Source organism: Macaca mulatta, chromosome 17 (genome assembly GCF_049350105.2).
Source record: "Macaca mulatta isolate MMU2019108-1 chromosome 17, T2T-MMU8v2.0, whole genome shotgun sequence".
In the NCBI taxonomy this organism is placed as follows: domain Eukaryota; kingdom Metazoa; phylum Chordata; class Mammalia; order Primates; family Cercopithecidae; genus Macaca; species Macaca mulatta.
The window spans coordinates 20,699,925-20,719,653 of NC_133422.1; the positions used below are offsets into that span (position 1 = coordinate 20,699,925).

A 19,729-nucleotide genomic window follows, 5' to 3' on the forward strand; every position below is an offset into this window, starting at 1 on the left:
AAATATCTTGATTTTATTATTATTATTACTATTATTATTTTTTGAGACACAGTTTCACTCTGCTGCCTGTTTTCAAGTGATTCTCGTGCCTCACCCTCCCGAGTAGCTGGGATTACAAGCACGCTGCACCACACCTGGCTAATTTTTGTATTATTAGTAGAGACAGGATTTCACTGTTTTGACCAGGATGGTCTCAAACTCCTGACCTCAAGTGATTCGCCCACCTTGGCCTCCCAAAGTGCTGGGATTACAGGCATGAGCCTCCACGCCCAGCCTATTATTATTTTCATATCACTCTAGTGTACTGACTTTAGAAACAAAAAGCATCATTTTATTATAGCATTCTGTTTTTAGTAGTGGTACTTCCATTTACAAAATATAGTAATTCTTGATTACTGAAAATGTCAAATCCTAGAAAACATAGCATTCCTATGCAAGATGTTAACATCGTTCTCAAACAGTTGTTGGCTGAAGATTCATTTGATGAATTAGGTATTTCCAAATTAGTTGATTCTGATGATTCAGACAATTCTGATGTTAGTTCTGTTTAGAAATAACTCCAATCACATTTTTTTTTATAGACGCAGTCTCACTCTGTTGCCCAGGTTGGAGTGCAGTGGCATGATCTCAGCTCACCACAAGCTCTGCCTCTTGGGTTCAGGCCATTCTCCTGCCTCAGCCTCCCGAGTAGCTGGGACTACAGGCACCCGCCACCATACCCAGCTAATTTTTTGTATTTTTAGTAGAGACGGGGTTTCACCGTGTTAGCCAGGATGGTCTTGACCTCCTGACCTCATGATCCACCCACCTCGGCCTCCCAGAGTGCTGGGATTACAGGCATGAGCCACAGCACCCAGTTTTTTTTTTTTTTTTTTTTTTTTCAGACGGAGTTTTTGCTCTGTTGCCCAGGCTGGAGTGCAACGGCATGATCTTGGTTCTCCACAACCTCTGTTACCCAGGTTCAAACAATTCTCTGTCCTCAGCCTCTGGAGTAGCTGGGATTACAGGTATGTGTCACCATGCCTAGCTAATTTTTGTACTTTTAGTAGAGACAGGGTTTCACCATGTTGGCCAGGCTGGTCTCAAACTCCTGACCTCAGGTGATCTGCTAACCTCAGCCTCCCAAAGTGCTGGAATTACAGGCGTGAACCACTGCACCCAGCCTAAGAACAGTTTTTATGTTTTATTTTCACATTGAAAATCAGTCAGATTTTCTCCAGGCTCAAAGAGCATATTTATGTCAAATTAAATGAGCGTTAGCTGCACTTTTTATTTTTCCTCAATGGGAAAAGGGTTAAATAATGAACAACTGCAAAGCCATAATCACTTGCCCCTCCATTGTACACAATTTGCATTTCTTTTTTTTTTTTTTTTTTTTTTTGAGACAGAGTTTCGCTCTGTCACCCAGGCTCGAGTGCAGTGGACCACAAGTTTCGCCTTCCAGGTTCACGCCATTCTCCTGCCTCAGCCTCCCAAGTAGCTGGGACTACAGGCACCCACCACCACGCCCGGCTAATTTTTTGTATTTTTAGTAGAGATGGGGTTTCACAGTGTTTGCCAGGATGGTCTCGATCTCCTGACCTCATGATCCGCCTGCCTTGGCCTCCCAAAGTGCTGGGATTATAGGTGTGAGCCACTGTGCCCGGCCAATCTTTCACCCATTTCAAAGTCTTTAACAATTTTTCTTGACATTACTAATTCCTCTGCCTAGATTGTAAGTCACTAAAATTATCTTCATCAAATCAGTTCCTTTTTTTTTTTTAGATGGTGTTTCACTCTGTCGCCCATGTTAGGCAGGAATCTAGACCCAACATGGTGGTATCACCCGGCATGGCAGGCCCTTTGTTAGGACTTCCCACCCTTCACTTCCTGCTAAGACTCTCAGGGCATGAAAAAAGCTCACGCCTGATAAAAAACCCCCGCTCTGCGCAAGCTCCTGGACACATCATTCCTCAGAAATCGAAACCTAACTCAGGAAAACTGAAACCTATAAACCCCGCCTACCTTGCCCTATAAAAGCCCCCCGATACCCACCCCGAGCGTGACTTCCTTGGTCCTCCTCCTAGGGGACTGGTGAACCTCGCCCGTGAGCCCAATAAAGACTACCTCTGTTCTCATCTGCCTCGTAAGACTTTGCTTGTCTCCCTATTACATTACATTAGTGCGGAAACCCGGGAGGAGACCCCCCCCGGACCCCTGCCGGTTCGGGCAGGCTCTCCTCTCCCCGAGCCAGGACCTCCTCTCCCAGCCGGGAGCCCTTTCACCAAATCCAAGACTCAATTCGATCACTGCTGGGTTAGTTTTCCCCCGTCCTGCAGGCTCCAGGAGTCCCTGCCCGAAAACACAGCCACGTCAGGGCTTCCCCCGTCCGTCACTTGTGACCTCGGCACTGGGGACTAGGAGTCGTCCAACCTCCCCAGAAGCCACCATACCCCGCACTCCACGTGGCACTGGGAGGATGCTCTCGTTGCCTCTGGACTGCCCGCCTCAGGATCATGGGGGCCGCCCAGTCCGAACCAGACCGAAAATCCCCTCTGGGGTGCCTCTTGGCTAATTTTCAGACTTTAGGTCTCAGCCAAGACCTAAAACGAAAGCGGCTTATTTTCTTCTGCAGTGGCATGGCCACAGTATAAATTAGATAATCAGTCTCAGTGGCCTGCAGAGGGCACTCTAGACTTTAACATCCTCACAGACCTGACCAATTTCTGCAAGAGACTAGGCAAATGGTCTGAGGTAGCCTACGTTCAGGCCTTTTGGGACTTGCGCTCCCGCCCAGACCTCTGTGCCCAACGTTTGTTGGCCCAGGTCTTGCTCGCGAAATCCACTCCCTCAAGCAAGGAGAAGGATGATTCTTCCTCTTTGTCTGAGCCCCTTATACTCTTTCCCTGCCCCCCCTTCGGTCCCGTGCTCAACCTCCCCCTTACCCTGACCCGTCGTCGTCTCCGTCCTCGTTGGCGCCACCCCTTCCCTCCACTCCTCCTGTGTCCCCACTAAACCTGACGGGCCCTGTCTCTCCTATCTCCACCTCCTCCTCACCTGTCTCAGCCCATACCCGGTCCAGGACTGACCTCCTGTGCCCCTTGCGGGAAGTGGCAGGCGCCAAAGGAATAGTCCGGGTCCATGTGCCATTTTCGCTGGCAGACCTGTCTAAGACTGAAGAGGGTGCAGGCTCTTTCTCGGCCAACCCCACTCTGTATATCAAAGAGTTCAGATACCTATGCCAGGCATATGACTTCACCTGGCATGATCTCCATGTCGTTATGACCTCAACCCTGTCCCCTGAGGAATGGCAGTGTATCCTAGCAGCAGCCAGGCAGCATGCTGACCAGGTTCATTTAACTGACCCCGCCATGCCAGTTGGCACCGAGGCGGTGCCCTCGGCCGAGCCCGGCTGGGACTACCAGGTTGGGCAGGCAGGCCACCGCCGCCGAGACATGATGGTCCAGTGCCTTCTTGCCAGCATGCAAGTAGCCTCCAATAAGTCAGTCAACTTTGATAAATTAAAGGAGGTAGTCCAAGGCTCAGATGAGAATCCGGCCGTTTTTCTTAACCGACTGACTGAGGCACTCACTCAGTACACCTGCCTTGACCCTACATCCCCTGCAGGAGGAACTATCTTGGCTATGTACTTTATTTCTCAGTCGGCTCCGGATATCCATAAAAAATTAAAAAAGGTGGAGGACAGCCCTCAAACTTCCATCCAGGATTTAGTCAAACTGGCCTTCAAGGTCTACAACTCCAGGGAGGAAGCAGCTGAGGCCCAGTGACAGGCCAGGCTAAAACAGAAGGCACAACTCCAAACCCAGGCCTTGGTAGCCGCCCTGAGGCCGGCCAGCTCCAGGAGCTCTCAGAGAGGAGGTACTCCCCAAGCGCCACCTGGTGCCTGCTTCAAGTGCGGCAATGATGGCCACTGGGCCAAGCAGTGCCCCAACCCTAAGAAGCCAACTTGCCCCTGTCCAAGCTGTTGGTAGATGGGCCACTGGAAGTCAGACTGCCCCAACCTGAGGACGGTTGCTATGCCTCCACGTGATGACCCTCCTCCAGGTGCTGGAGGCGTCTTCCAGCTCCTCAACACTGATGAAGATTGAAGAGGCCCAGACTTGGGAACCCCTCTTACTCTCGCCGAGCCCAGGGTTATGCTCCAGATAGCGGGTAAGTCCATATCCTTCCTTATGGACACGGGGGCTACCTACTCTGTTTTGCCTTCCTTCAGTGGCCCCAGCCATCCCTCCACTGTCACGGTCATGGGAATTGATAGCACTCCCTCCACCTACCGCCAGACTCCTCCTCCGTCTTGCCGCCTGGATGGCTCCCTTTTCTCGCACTCATTTCTCATCATTCCTTTGTGCCCAGTCCCTTTGTTAGGATGAGACCTCCTCTCCAAGCTAGGGGCCTCAGTTCACTTCCGGCCCAACCCCTCCCTGCACCTCACGCTCCTCTTTCCCCTCCTCTCACCTGATAAACCCCGCCAGGCTGACACCCCACTCCCGTTTCTGGTCCCCATTAACCCTAAGGTGTGGGACACCTCCACCCCGATCATTGCCCAGCACCATACTCCAGTCCGCATCCGGCTGAAGGACCCCTCTAAGTTTCCCCTGGACCCCAGTTCCCCATCTCCCTTGAGCACCAACAAGGGCTGAAACCCATCATCACGCACCTGCTCCAGCAGCACATTCTAGTCCCTGCCAACTCACCATGCAATACTCCTATCCTGCCTGTACGGAAAAGCTCCAGGGCCTACCGCCTTGTGCAGGATCTACGCCTCATCAATGAGGCAGTAGTCCCCACTTTTCCAGTTGTTCCTAAACCATATACACTTCTCTCACGCATTCCCCCTGATACCACCCATTTTACTGTCCTTGACCTAAAGGATGCCTTCTTCACCATTCCCCTACATCCCGACTGTCACTTTCTGTTTGCCTTTACATGGGAAGATCCAGACACTCATATTTCTTCCCAGCTGACTTGGACGGTTTTGCCTCAAGCGTTCCGAGATAGCCCCCATTTTTTCAGACAGGCACTGGCACAGGATGTTAGCCTCTGTCCCCTTACCCGCAGCACACTATTGCAATATGTAGATGACTTATTACTATGTAGTCCCTCCTGGGAGAGCTCCCTTGCAGATACTGCTAACACTTTTAAATTTTCTTGGCGACCGAGGTTATCAGGTTACCCCGGCTAAGGCTCAGCTTTCCACCCCTTCTGTCATCTACCTAGGCATACTCCTCACACCCACTACAAAAAGCCTCATGGCAGATAGAATAAGCCTCAGTGAAACTCTCCAGCCTCCTCAGGATGCGGAAGAGATCTTGTCCTTCCTAGTACTGGTAGGGTATTTCAGGCATTGGATTCCCAACTTCAGGGTCCTAGCCAAGCCCCTCTACCAGGCTGCCAAGGAAGCACCCACCGGACCGCTGTCCGACCCCTCATTGTTTGCCAACTCTTTCAAGAAGCTTCAGGACTGTCTCCTTTCTGCCCCTGCTCTCTCTCTCCCCAACCCCCTTCGGCCTTTTAATCTACTCACCGAGGAGCGTCAAAAGGTAGCTACTGGCCTCCTGGCCCAGCCGGTTGGATCCACATACCAGGCTGTGGCCTATCTCTCCAAGCAGTTAGACCCCACGGTCCAGGGCTGGCAACCTTGTCTGCGAGCTCTGGTGGCTGCCACAGAACTTACCAAGGAGGCCCTCAAGCTCACCCTAGGACATTCAGTATAAAATAAAAAAGACTGATCCAAAGAGCTGAGTTTGTTGTACTCATTTCATTATGATAGACAGTACGATATTATGGAATGAACACGGGTTAATAAGTTATTGGTGCATTAAATGGCAGTGTTTCATTAAGAAGGCTGTTCTGCTTTACATATCTGAAAATTACTTAGAAAATGTCTGCATTTCGCCGGGCACGGTGGCTCACACCTGTAATCCCAGCACTTTGGGAGGCCGAGGCGGGCGGATCACGAGGTCAGGAGATCAGACATTTACAACGGCAGGCATTTTCTCTTCCTCTTCTTCACAGGAAGTGGGCAGAGAACTGCTCAGATAGCTTCATCAAACACTGTTTTGAACCCTCGCTATGTGAGAGCCAAGCACTTCACGTATTTTAAAGCACCAATCCCCTTATTCCTGGCTAAAAACTGCAGATAGGTGATGGGAGTCAGTTTCTTCTCCTTCAGTTTCTCAAATGTGTCTTTAACAACACTAAGATCAAGTTTACTTCCCACAATAATGATGGGAGTGTTGGGAAAATGGTGCTGCATTTCAGAATGCCACTCTGCACAGACATCATTTTCAAATGATGCAGGACTCATGAGGGAGAAGCATATTAAAAATATGTCTGTTTACCGACAGAATGGGGGCATGATCTGTCATAATCTTCTTGTCCAGATGTATCCCATAAGCCCAGATTCACTGGCTTTCCATCTACCTTAACATTGGCAACGGAATAATTGTCAAAGACAATAGTGATAATGCATTGGGAAATGCATTGGGTGTAACACTGATTAGTAGGCAAGTTTTACTTATAGCTCCATCTCCAACCACCACACACTTGATGGCTTCCACCTGGGTCACTTACTGGGCCCTGGCAGTGGTGGTCAGGCATTAAGGCAAGAAGTGGTGGGATAGAAGCATGGTAGGCAGGTGTATGACTGCAGGTGGCAGGGGATGGGGTGCCAAGGTCGTTGTCCATGCCACCTCACCCTTAGCCCAAAATGGGAATCTTTTGCAAATGCCTAAAATAATTAATTCATGTGCACAATTGGGAAAAGCTGGGTTTAAATAAAATGAGTGGGAGACTTACTGTCACTAGCACTTAGAAGCTTCTATTTAGGTGAGTGCAAAAGTAATTGCAGTTTTTGCATTGTTGGAATTTGCCGTTTGGTATTGGAATACATTCTTAAATAATGTGGTTTTGTTATACATCATTTTAGTGAGTATTTTTCACTTTATTTCTTTTGTTAATGACATTTCTTGATGTTTATTTTTTGTTTATTTTAGACTATGGAAATGATGTTAGACAAAAAGCAAATTCAAGCAATTTTGTTATTCGAGTTCAAAATGGGTTGTAAAGCACGGAGACAACTCACAATGTCAATAACGCATTTGGCCCAGGAACTGCTAATGAACATACAGAGCAGTGGTGGTTCAAGAAGTTTTGCAAAGGAGACAAGAGCCTTGAAGATAAGGAGCGTAGTGGCCAGCCATCAGAAGTTGACAATGACCAATTTATAGCAATAATCAAAGCTGACCCTCTTACAATTACACAAGATGTTGCTAAAGAACTCGATGTTGACCATTCTATGGTCATTTGGCATTTGAAGCAAATTGGAAAGGTGAGAAAGCTTGATAAGTGAGTACCTCATGAGCTGAGCAAAAATTTAAAAAAATAATAATTTTTTTGAAGTGCTGTCTTATTGTACGCAACAACAACGAACCATTTCTTGATTGGATTTGTGCAATGAAAAGTAGATTTAAATTTTTTTTTTTTTTTTCTGAGATGGAGTCTTGCTCTGTCACCCCGACTGTAGTGCGGTGGCAGTTCAATCTCAGCTCACTGAACCCTCTGCCTCCCAGGTTCAAGTGATTCTCCTGCCTCAGTCTCCCAGGTAGCTGGGATTATAGGCATGTGCCACCACGCCCAGCTAATTTTTGTATTTTTAGTAGAGATGGGGTTTTGCCATATTGGCCAGGCTGGTCTTGAACTCCTGCTCAGGTGATCCACCCACCTTGGCCTCTCAAAGTGCTAGGATTACAGGCATGAGCCACTGCGCCTGGCCAAAAAGTGGATTTTATATGACAACTGGTGACAGTCAGTTCAGTGGTTGGACTGAGAAGAAGCTCCAAAGCACTTCTCAAAGTCAAACTTGCACCAAAAAAAGGTCATGGTCACTGTTTGATGGTCTGCTGCCAATCTGATCCATGACAGCTTTCTGAATCCGTGTGAAACTATTACATCTGAGAAGTATGCTCAGCAAATCAGTGAGATCCACTGAAAACTGCAAAGCCTGCAGCCGGCATTGGTCAACAAAAAGGGCCCAATTCTTCTCCATGACAACACCCAACCACACGTTGCACAACCAATGCTTCAAAAGTTGAACAAATTGGGCTATGAAGTTTTGCCTCATCTGCCATATTCACCTGACCTCCCGCCAACTGACTATCTCTTCTTCAAGCATCTCAACAACTTTTTGCAGGGAAAATGCTTCCATAACTAGCAGGATGCAGAAAATGCTTTCCAAGAGTTTGTTGAATCCTGAAGCACAGATTTTTATGCTACAGGAAGAAACAAACTTATTTCTCATTGGCAAAAATGTATTGATTGTAATGGTTCTTTTTTTTTTTTGATACGGAGTTTCACTTTGTCACCCAGGCTGGAGTGCAGTGGAGCAATCTCGGCTCACTGCAACCTCAGCCTCCTGGGTTCAAGTGATTCTCCTGCCCCAGCCTCCCGAGTAGCTGGGACTACAGGTGCATACCCCAGTGCCTAGCTAATTTTTGTATTTTTAGTAGAGATGGGTGTTTCACCATGTTGGCCAGGCTGGTCTCGAACTCCTTACCTCATAATCCGCCCGCCTTGGCCTCCCAAAGTGCTGGGATTACAGGTGTGAGCCACTGCGCCTGGCCTGTAATGGTTCTTATTTTGATTAATACAGATATATTTGAGCCTAGCTATAATGATTTAAAATTAACTCTCCAAAACTGCAATTACGTTTGCACCAACCTGTAAAAGAAATTTTGAAAAAAAGTTGCGTCTATTCAACAGGTAAATAAAAGGATACCAGAAACTATTTTTCTTTTCTTTCTCTTTGAGATAGGGTCTTGCTTTGTTGTCCAGGCTGGAGTACAGTGTCATGATTACAGCTCACTGTCACCTTGCTCTCCCAGGCCCAAGTGATCTTCCCACCTCGGCCTCCAGAGTAGCTGGAACTATAGGCACGCGCCACCACTCCTGGCTAATTTTTGTATTTTTAGCAGAGATGGGGTTTTGTCATGTTGCCTGGGGAGGTCTTGAACTCCCAGGCTCAAGCGATCTACCCGCCACAGCCTCCCAAAGTGCTGGAATTACAGGTGCACTGCTGCACCTGGTCAGCCTGAAACTATTTCTAAATTGAAAAAGATGTAGCAACTTTCTCCCTGTCCCCTCCAACTGCTTCTCCCTATCCTTCTGGCTACTTCCCCACCCCCACTCCCTTATTTGAACTCATTCCTTTCTGCTTGTTCCTTTGGTGCTCATATATCTCTTAGGTAGAGACTTTTGGAATTTCACAATGCATACATTTATTTCTCTCAAAAGAGGGAAAGGTATTTAAATGTAGAACAGATATGCAAACAGAACAGCTACAGAACAAGAATAAAACTCCTGAGATTGTTAAAATACAGATCCAACAAATTTTTTCTAAACTGGGACTGATAAATGCCACTTATGATTTCCTGCAACCTTTCCTGGACCTTTTGTGATCTTAGTCTTTCACTGACAATGGTAAAATATAATCAGCCGCCCCCATTAAAATGGAACACTTAATTGAAAAATTAGAAATCTAAAAGAGAAAGAACTATATAAGTGTTTATAAAAGTTAGGCTTTTAGATCAAAGAGATCAAAATCTTGAGCTTGGAGCAATAATATAAGGAATCTCTGTTCAATACAAAAGTTTTACTTTTTCTGCTATGCAGAGACCAACAACAACAACAAAAAAAAACAAAAAAACAAAAAACAACCACCAAAAAAAGCTGAAAGGGGAGAGGGAGAGAGAGAGAGAGAGAGAGAGAGAGAGAGAGAGAGAGAGAGAGAGAGAGAGAGAGAGAGAGAGAGAGAGAGAGAGAGAAACTGCTCTAATCTTTCCCATCCACATTTGTTAATCAAGCAAACCAGACTGGTAAACGAAAGATAGATGTGTTACTAATTCAAGGATAATTGGGGATTTTATTTTTCTTATTCAATTCAGCCAGTCCTAGCCAAAATGTAAATATTAAAAATGTAACCTTGGCTGGGCGCAGTGGCTCACTTCTGTAATCCCAGCACTTTGGGAGGCCAAGGTGGGAGGATCATGAAGTCAGGAGATCAAGACCATCCTGGCTAACACGCTGAAACCCCATCTCTACTAAAAATACAAAAAATTAGCTGGGCATGGTGGCAGGCACCTGTAGTCCCAGCTACTCGGCAGGCTGAGGCAGGAGAATGGCGTGAACCCAGGAGGCGGAGCTTGCAGTGAGCCAAGATCACGCCACTGCACTCCAGCCTGGGCGACAGAGTGAGACTCTGCCTCAAAAAAAAAAAAAAAAAAAAAAAAAAGGACAAAAAAAATTAAACTTAAACTCATTTGAAACTGAAAAAAAGGGTAAAATTGATTTTACAAAAATCAAACTTCCAGCCAGGCGTAGTGGCTTATGCCTTTCTAGCACTTTGCGAAGCAAAGACATGAGGATCATTTGAGGCAGGGAGTTCAAGACAAGTCAGGGTAACATAGTGAGACCCTCCTCTCAATGAAAATAAAAACAAAAATAAATTAGCCAGGTGTGGTGGCATGCGCCTGTAGCACTAGGTACTTGGGAGGAGGCTGAGGTGGGAGAATTGGTTGAGCCCAGTAGTTCAGGGCTGCAGTGAGCTATGATGATGCCACAGCACTCCAGCCTGGGTGCCAGAGTGAGAGACACTATCACCAAAAAACTAAAATGAAACTGCCACAAAAACTTACTTGCCTGAAATTTTGGTCCACAGTCTTCATTAGATTATCTGTAAGGGCAATCAGATTCCAATTTTGTCAGAAATATAATTTAGATACAATTGTCTTTTATGAGCCAATGAGTTTTTATTACTATCTCATGACTAAAATTCTAAAATGAAAGTTGTGAAATCTTTGTGTGTGTGTGTGTGTTTAGATGTATTTATACATATATACATGTATTATATATTGTGTCTACATGGTAAAATCTGGCATAGTTGACCAGAAATCTCTTCAGGAGAAATGAATGCTCATATAAAATATATAGTAATTAACCCTCATGGCTTTTAGTTTATGTGAAATGAGTAAAGCATTAATAAATAAGATGATTTTAAAATTATTGGTAAAATAAAACTAGAAATGTCTTCAGAATTGTCAGCATACACTTTGCCTGGGTTTACTGGTCAGTTTTATATCTTTCTCTGTTAGATATCTGAAGCTGTCATGGTTTAACACAAAGGTTATAAAAGTATAAACAGCCTAAAACAGAATGATCTTTGTGTAATTTTGTGATAAGACTAATTTAATGTTGTTGATTTAATGAAAACAGCCATATCTTCTGGCTTATCAGCAAAATACCGATATACTTAACTTTAAGGTTCGTATTTAAGTGAACACCTGATAGTCACAGGCTATAAAAATGGATAACAAGGAAATAATTTGATACCATAACTAACTTTGTCTAATATTTCAGTTTTCAGAAATCATCTAGGTTATCTGCTAAAATAAATGAATTAGGTAAATGAAATAAATTTCCATAAATGAACTTTTAATGTCATTTGATATCTTAAAGTTGTATTGAATTAATATATACTAATTAAATCTGGGTCATTATCAAATAAGATTTTAAAATTATGTTATAGGGAAACATGTTTCTAAAAATTACAAAATGATTCTCATGATAAGTATTGATATATTGAAAATGAATCAGGTAGGTAAAAAAAGAAAAGAAATTAAAAGTAAAATACTGATATGTGACAGACAATTCAAGATCTTGCTTCCTAGGTTTCACTAAATTTAAGAGTTAAAAAATTGTAATCAATATATAGAATTCTGTATACAAAGAGTGCATATATATTCAAAATGTATTTTTGATAGAAACAAATTATAAGAAAGTCACAAAGTGGCTGGGCAAGGTGGCTTGTAATCCCAGCACTTTGGGAGGCCGAGGCAGGTGGATCACGAGGTCAAGAGATTGAGACCATCCTGGCCAACATGGTGAAACCCCATCTCTATTAAAAATACAAAAATTAGCTGGGCATGGTGGTGCGTGCCTGTAATCCCAGCTACTGGGGAGGCTGAGGCATGAGAATTGCTTGAACCTGGGAGGTAGAGATTGCAGTGAGCTGAGATTGTACCACTGCACTCCAGCCTGGCAACAGAGTGAGACTCCATCTCACAAAAAAAAAAAAAAAAAAAAAAAAAAAAAAAAAGAAAGGAAAAAGAAAGAAAGGGATAAAGTTGTGTTCTTTATTGAGAAAAAAATAATTTTGTCTAATTTGTAGGTTAAACATTTTTTCAAAATATAGAAGAGACAGGAAAGAACCAGTTAAGTAGGAGAGTGATATGTGAAGAAAGTATAGATATGAAGATGTGTTTTTGGTAAGAAAGGTTAAAAAGAAAAGATAATAATTTTACATGAGAAAAAACTTTATATGATAAATTTGTGTCATAAAGTAAAATTTAAGAGAGCAAAAGTAAAGGACAAAGCAGAAATTCCAAGCATATTGTCAATGGTACATATTGTCAGAGTACTTTGTGATAAGGTTTGTGAAAAGAAAATTTATGAAAGAAAATTTGCATTTGATCAAGTTGGCTATAATTAAAAGGAAATTACTTATAAGTCTTTCTAAAGATTGAGCTTTGATATTAAATTATACTAATACAAAACTAAAATTTTGGTTCCCTGTGTTAGAATAACAAGTTTTTCATCAAGTATCGATTTGCTTTCAGTAAAATTCAGAGGTTCTGAATTTTTAATTCTGAAATCTGTATCTTTTTAAAACTTTTCAGACTTGTATCTCAGAAGTTCAACTTTTACTGTACCTTGCTGCATGTGACTTGCAGGTCACATGTCATTGCCTTCTGTTTTTTTATCCCTGGGAAAGGTACATCTTTTTGCTTGGCTGGGGTGGTAACTTTCTCCTTCAGTGTTTTTATCAATTCCTGTAACCTTTGTTCTGGTTCTAACACTGATGTTATGGCCTAACACTGAAATGTTTTATCTTGAAGATGTAGAAAAGCAATGTTTTCCTTCAGTATACCTTGATTCTGTACTCTTGGGTTTTCTTTATAACCAGGAAACATTCATGTTGTTACTAAGAGTCCCTACTTTGTGTCCCTACTCAAGGTACTAGTTTTCTTGTTTACATTTCTCCATAATAAATTGTACATCATAATCTTGGACAAACTCTTCCTCTGTCTGCTTAAATTCAAGTACCTTTTTCATCAGGTTTGACTTCCAGGTTATCTAACTGGGCTTCTCATGAGAAAAAGCAATTACACAACAGAAGATTTTTCTTTTCCTTTTTGGTAACAGATCTGAAAAAAAAGAAAGATTTTACATTTTATCAAGATAATCCTTGTGTTGTCTTTATTAGGATTTTGGTTACTTAGGAAAACTGAGCTTTAAATGGGCTAAGGTTTTCAAAATCATGTAACTTCTATATAGCTTTTGAAGTTTTATGATTATCACTCTGGTTAAATGAATAACTATTATTTAACAGTGACCTGTGATTCTGTTTTGTTTTTCAGATTTTTGTTTTTGTTTTTGTTTTGAGATAGGATCTTGCTCTGTTGCCTAGGCTGGAGTGCAGTTGTGTGATCGTAGTTCACTGTAAACTAGGCTCAAGTGATCCTCCCATCTCAGCCTCCTGAATAGCTGGGACTACTGATGCATGCCAGAACATCCAGCTAATTAAATTTTTTTTTTTCATTTTTTTGTTTTAGAGATAAGGTCTTTCTCTGTTGCCCAAACTGGAATGAAGTGGTGCAATCACAACTTGTTGCAATTTTGAACTCTGGGGCTCAAGCAATCCTTGGTCTCCTGAGTAGCTAGGACTACAGGTGTATGTCACCATAACCAGTTCATTTTTCATTTTTATTTGTAGATACCAAGTCTTCATATGTTGCCCAGGCTGGTCTTGAACTTATGGCCTCAAGCAATCATCTGCCTTGACCTCTCAACGCACTGGGACTACAGGTTTGAGCTACCATGCTGTAAAACTTTTCATGGAGATGAGATTTTGCTAATGTAGCCCAGGCTGGTCTTAAACACCCGGCCTCAAGCAATCCTCCCACCTCAGCCTCCCAAAGCACTGGGATTACTGGCCTGAGCCACTGTACGCAGCCCATGATTCTCTTTTGATCAAATGTTTCAAATCTTTTGATGTCTTTGGCAGATTTCACCAGGATTGAAATTCTAAAGTATGTTTTTTTGGCTTAAAATTAACTTTGGGATATTCTAGTTGGGCCTCTGGAAACATCAAAGAATGTATCTCTCATTTTGTAGAGATATTAAATTATTTGGTAAATTGTATGGTAGGCATTGTCAAATAATAGTATTAGATCTTCTCTCAGTTACATTTATGGGTATGTTATTGATATAAGTGTTTCCAAAATCATACAAATTAATAAAAATATTTTATCAGTCATAATGTTGTTATGATTTTTGATTGCTATGTTAAAGTTACATTTGTATGAATATGTTATTAATTTAAATATTCTAAAAAGTATATAAAAGTTATAAAATTCTGATGATCTGATGTAACATTATCAGTCATAATTCTGGTTGCATCTACTAGATATCTTAAATGCTACATGTAATAGCAATAACTAAATTTCCTGGTCAATTGGAACTTTCATCAGATTTTAATCATGCCTATTCTAAATTTTTATCATCCACAGCTGTTGTTTTGAATTCTTCTCTAAAAGCATTTGCAATCAGCTGTATTCCAAAATTGCTTTTCATGGAAAAGACTAACAAGTACTCTTGAACACTGATTTCTGATAACTTTAGGATAAATGGGCTAAATAAAAACTCCCAGAATTCTAATAAAAGACGGACTCATTCATGAGGATTGCTATGTCAACATCAAAAAGAACAAGAAATACAAGGGACTGAACTGATGGGAACACTAAAATGATTACATAAATTTTTGTTTGAAATATTGCTGATGGTTTTTGTATCTTGTTTTCCAAAGTCAACACTTCCACAGTACATCTCACTACAAAGACATTCCCCAAGGTTAGTGGGTGACCCAAAGCCAATCAGCCCACTCTGTGATTAGCCCACTGTAGTCCTATCTTTTGGTGTTGAGTGTTCCCACAACCTCCAAGGTTTCAAACCTTCCTTTTTCTCTAAGTCCCCTGCAGTAACAACCACTCACTGCAACCACTGGCTGCCACTTCCAAAACTGCAGCTTTTGCCAATAACTTGTCACCCATTACACATACAAAAGTCAGGTTTTCTCTCACAATACGAAGTAATCCCTGGTACCCCAAAAGCCAAAGAGATCAGGTACTACTTTTAATTGCTCCTTTTTTTTTTTTTTTGAGACTGGGTCGCGCTTTTTTACCCAGGCTGGAGTGCAGTGGCATTATCTTGGCTCACCGCAACCTCCGCCTTCCGGGTTCAAGTGGTTCTCCTGCCTCAGCCTCCTGAGTAGCTGGGATTACAGGTGTATGCCACTACGTCTGGCTAATTTTTTGTATTTTTAGTAGAGATAGGTTTTCACCATGTTGGCCAGGCTGGTCTTTAACCCCTGACCTCAGGTGATCTGCCTGCCTTGGCTTCCCAAAGTGCCGGGATTACAGGTGTGAGCCACCGTGCCCAGCCTTTAATTCCTCTTATAACTCTTCATTATTTAACAATTTGGTTTCCTCTATGACAATATAAACTGCAATTTATAAATTAATAGGATCAGATTTCAAAAAAATTCTTGAACCTAATAATTCAATCTTATCTTTTAATTCTAAATACATTTTCCCTTTTTTTCCTTTGAGAGAAGGAGCTGTGAATATTATATAATCTACAATCCTTTTTGTAACGTCCAGGATTTTTGCAGAAATTGCAAAGCAGAGGATTAGATTGGTTTTGGAACTTACTAGGTTAGACAATTGTTTTAGTTGCAAACTCATGATCTTTTTAGCTTTTCCTCTTTGTTTGACTTTTTCTTTTTCTTCCTTAGGTAGAGTATGGAATATTTGATCAGCAAAATTAACTGGCTCATGAGTTTGAGAGGCAGTCCAACTGGGGCATTATCTCTTTGTTACAAATGCCAGTTCTTTATCTGATCCATTTACTAAGTTTTAGTTAAGGAGAACATCATTTTGGTAAGTTAGCATACGTTTATTCTGATAGGTCTGAATATTGTTTAAATGTTTTTTTTTTTTTCACACTCTCATAGTATAACATTACAGGCTCATCAAGATTTTGTTGGTATTGTTATATTTTGTTCCAATTAATAACTTTTGGAAAACAAAGGGGATAGGATTTAGCAAAGCTTTGGCAGTATTGCAGGCCCATTCATGATCTGCTTCAGAAAATTTATGTAAGTCCTTTAAACAATTTCTCCAATTTGCCTTTGCTATCTAATCTTTGGCTTTACTTTCTGACACTAATATGCGAATCACTTGGTATAAACCAGAGAATCTGGGATTATAAGCTCAAACATTTAAATCACATTTTCTAGCAAATTCAGTGGGGTCCTGAAGAGGATCTGGGAATTTTTAAATTATGCCTTTAAGTTCTACTTTTGACCATGGTTGATATATCAAGTCAGGTTCTCCTCTAATGGACACAAGGTATTTCCAAAATGGAGCCAGAACAGCAGAATGAGGAAGAAGAGGAAGAGGAGGTAAATCTGGACAAGGAATTTCTGTCAAAAGAGAAGGAGGAGGCCAGCTCACACCTGTAATCCCAGCACTTTGGGAGGCCAAGGCAGGCAGTTCACTTGAGGCCAGGAGTTTGAGACCAGCCTGGCCAACATGGTGAAACCCTGTCTCTACTAAAAAGTACAAAAATTAGTCGAGCATGATGCATGCCTGTAATCCCAGCTACTCAGGAGGCTGAGGCAGGAGATGTGATTCAACCTGAGGGTGGGAGTGTGTGTGTGGAGGTTGTAGTGAGCCGAGATCACACCACTGCACTCCAGGCTGGGCGACAGAATGAGACTCCATCTCAAAAAAAAAAAAAAAAAAAAAAAAGTAGAAACAGGAGCTGAAGGAGGGGAAAAAATTTTAGCAGTATTTTTAAATTCAGAAATTGTTTTGTACTTTTGTCTTACTCTTGCAGAGAATCGGCTTTATCACAACCTCTTTTAGAGGTTTCTAAGTATTGTTGAAAATAGCTCCCAGTTATTTTCTTTTCTTTTAGAGCCGACTTTTACTAATGGATCATGCAGATAGACTAGTTTAGGTGTTTCAAAGGTACCCCATTTTGGCCATTGTAACTTGGGGTCATCTTGAGTAATATGAGATCCATTTTCCTAGATATTTGCATGAGGAGGTGCTGTGAGTATTAAACATGAATCCAGCTGGTGTTTCTAGTGGTGGATCTCTACTTCAGGAGGAAGACTCAGTTATAGAAGTAAGGTTGCCCAAAACTAAGACTTTCCTTTTGAATGGCCAAAAAGATCTAGCAGGAGGAATTTTGATCACTCAAGAAGAAAAGTTTAAATTTGTCAATTGAACTGAGCTTCACAATCTGGCCAGTTTTAAAGACTTTCTTTTTTCAGTGATAAACTGGTATCTTCCTGACCAAAATTCTGAATGAGAGAAAAGTTTGAAAAGCTCTAAGGTATAATTCAAATAAGACCTTAATATCAGAGAAAAAGTGAAACTTACAAATCTGTGATCACCAAAATCACTAAAGAACAACAAATGAAACTCTTACCGAACAGTAGAGTTTCAATTTCAGCCCTATCAATTTAGGAATGTGTATAGGCTTAAATAATGTCTCAATCCTCAAGCAAGTCAGGAAGATTCAAACTTGAGAGGGGCCTTTCCAGGGATCATGGTTGACTCCAGAAGGTTGGATAAACTACTGGCACCAGGTCTCCAGTTGTCAGTGAAGTGACAGTGATCACTGGAGGTCTGCTTCAGGTCCCGTTTGGGTCACCAAAATGTCAACCTTAAGTAACGAGATACAGAAAATATGATTAAGCATAGAATTTATTTGAGCTCAAAGTTTGAAGATGGCCACCCAAAAGCATAGATTCAAGTTTCCCTGAATACACACTTCTATTTGCTGTAATTACAAGTAGTTTAAACATTTTTAAAAAATAATTAGAGACAGGGTCTTGCTGGGCCTGAACTCCTGGCCTCAAGCAATCCTCCTGACTCGGCTTCCCAAAGTGTTGGGATTTTAAGCATGAGCCACTGCACCCAGCCTTACCAGTGGGTTTTAAAGGAAAAAAATAAAAAAGAGGCAATTCCTAAATTGTTTACCAAGATTTTACATTAAAATGACATAAGTTATTGATTGGCTACACATTGTTCTTTGTATCACAAATTTCAGTAACATGAAGGTAATGGGCGAGGCAGCTAGTCAAGAACAAAATGCCTTTAAACAATTGACTGGGTGCAGGGGGCCATGACTGAAGCTCCATACTCATGTCTCTCTGGGCCTGATACATTTTGCACACCTCACATAGATCGGATCGCTCTGAGCTATTTCTCTTTTTCTCAGGGATAATAGTATTTTTCTCATAGGGGTTTCATAAAGATTAAATAAGAAATAGCAAATTGCATATAGTGTCTAGTACAGAGTAAGTGTTCAATAACAGTTATGATGAAATGATTGCAGTAATTGAGAAGAGAAAGGAGAAATAGGAGAGAGGAGTAAAATTCCTTAAGAAGGTCAAGATGTATGCCCTCCTAAGCACAGGTAGTGGAATTAACTCAGCATTCACCAGGGAATAGGAAACTTTTCCCTTCACCCTTTAGGGTTCACTGAAAACTGACAAAAGGCAGATTAATAGGAGAAAAGGCATACACAATTTTATTTTCATGTAAATAGCATGGGGGAATCACAGAATGGTGACCCAACAATGCACTATTATACAGAAGCTTATGTACCTGTTTTCAGAGGGGAGAGATGTACTGACTTGGGAGGTAGGAGGCAGATGATATAGAAAGGCGAAGGACAGGTCAGGCACGGTGGCTCACGCCTGTAATCGCAGTACTTTGGGAGGCCGAGGTGGGCAGATCACCTGAAGTCAGGAGTTTGAGACCAGTCTGGCCAACAGGGTGAAACCCTGACTCTACTCAAAATACAAAAATTAGCTGGGTATGGTGGTGGGCGTCTGTAATCCCACCTACTCAGGAGGCCGAGGCAAGAGAATCGCTTGAACCCAGGAGGTGGAGGTTGCAATGAGCCGAGATCACACCACTGCACTCCAGCCTGGGCAACAGAGCGAGGTTCCATCTCAAAAAAAGAACCAGAGCTGCACAGAAACAAAGTCTGTCTTATTATGTAGATAAAGTCCCTGGGAAATCTCTTGGTGCTGCTCTCAGAAGAACAGATGAAAAGTCTGTCTGGGGGTGGGGATGACCCCCAGTCTCTTCTCTTCTCTGGTGGTTGATCTTTCCTGGTTATTTGATGAGATTCCTAGGGAGAGAGTCTTAAGACAATTGTATTCAAACTTTCTTCTTCAGATAAGAAATTCCAGAAAAAGTCTTTCTTATTTATTTTTTTATTTTTATTTTTTTGAGACGGAGTCTCCCTCCGTTGCCCAGGCTGGAGTGCAGTAGCAGGATCTTGGCTCATTGCAACCTCCCTCTCCTGGGTTCAAGTGATTCTCCTGCCTCAGCCTCCCGAGTAGCTGGGATTACAGGCACCCACCACCACCATGTCTGGCTAATTTTGGTATTTTTAGTAGAGACAGGGTTTCACCATATTGGCCAGGCTGGTCTCGAACTCCTGACCTGAGGTGAGCCGCCCACCTAGGCCTCCCAAAGTGTTGGGATGACAGGTGCGAGCCCCCATGCCTGGCCAAGAGTCTGTCTTA

At 42.3% G+C, this 19,729-nt stretch overlaps 1 long non-coding RNA gene and 1 pseudogene across 1 annotated transcript in view; one reads left to right on the plus strand and one right to left on the minus strand.

The window, feature by feature from the left end:
• LOC114673428 (uncharacterized) overlaps positions 1–19,729 on the plus strand; it is a 176,548-nt gene that overhangs the window by 153,188 nt on the left and 3,631 nt on the right. The window contains exon 3 of the long non-coding RNA XR_013408038.1: positions 13,829–13,920. This is a non-coding gene — a long non-coding RNA (uncharacterized LOC114673428). The remainder of the gene's footprint in view (positions 1–13,828; positions 13,921–19,729) is intronic.
• LOC100424075 (ras-related C3 botulinum toxin substrate 1 pseudogene) lies at positions 5,879–8,047 on the minus strand (annotated as a pseudogene).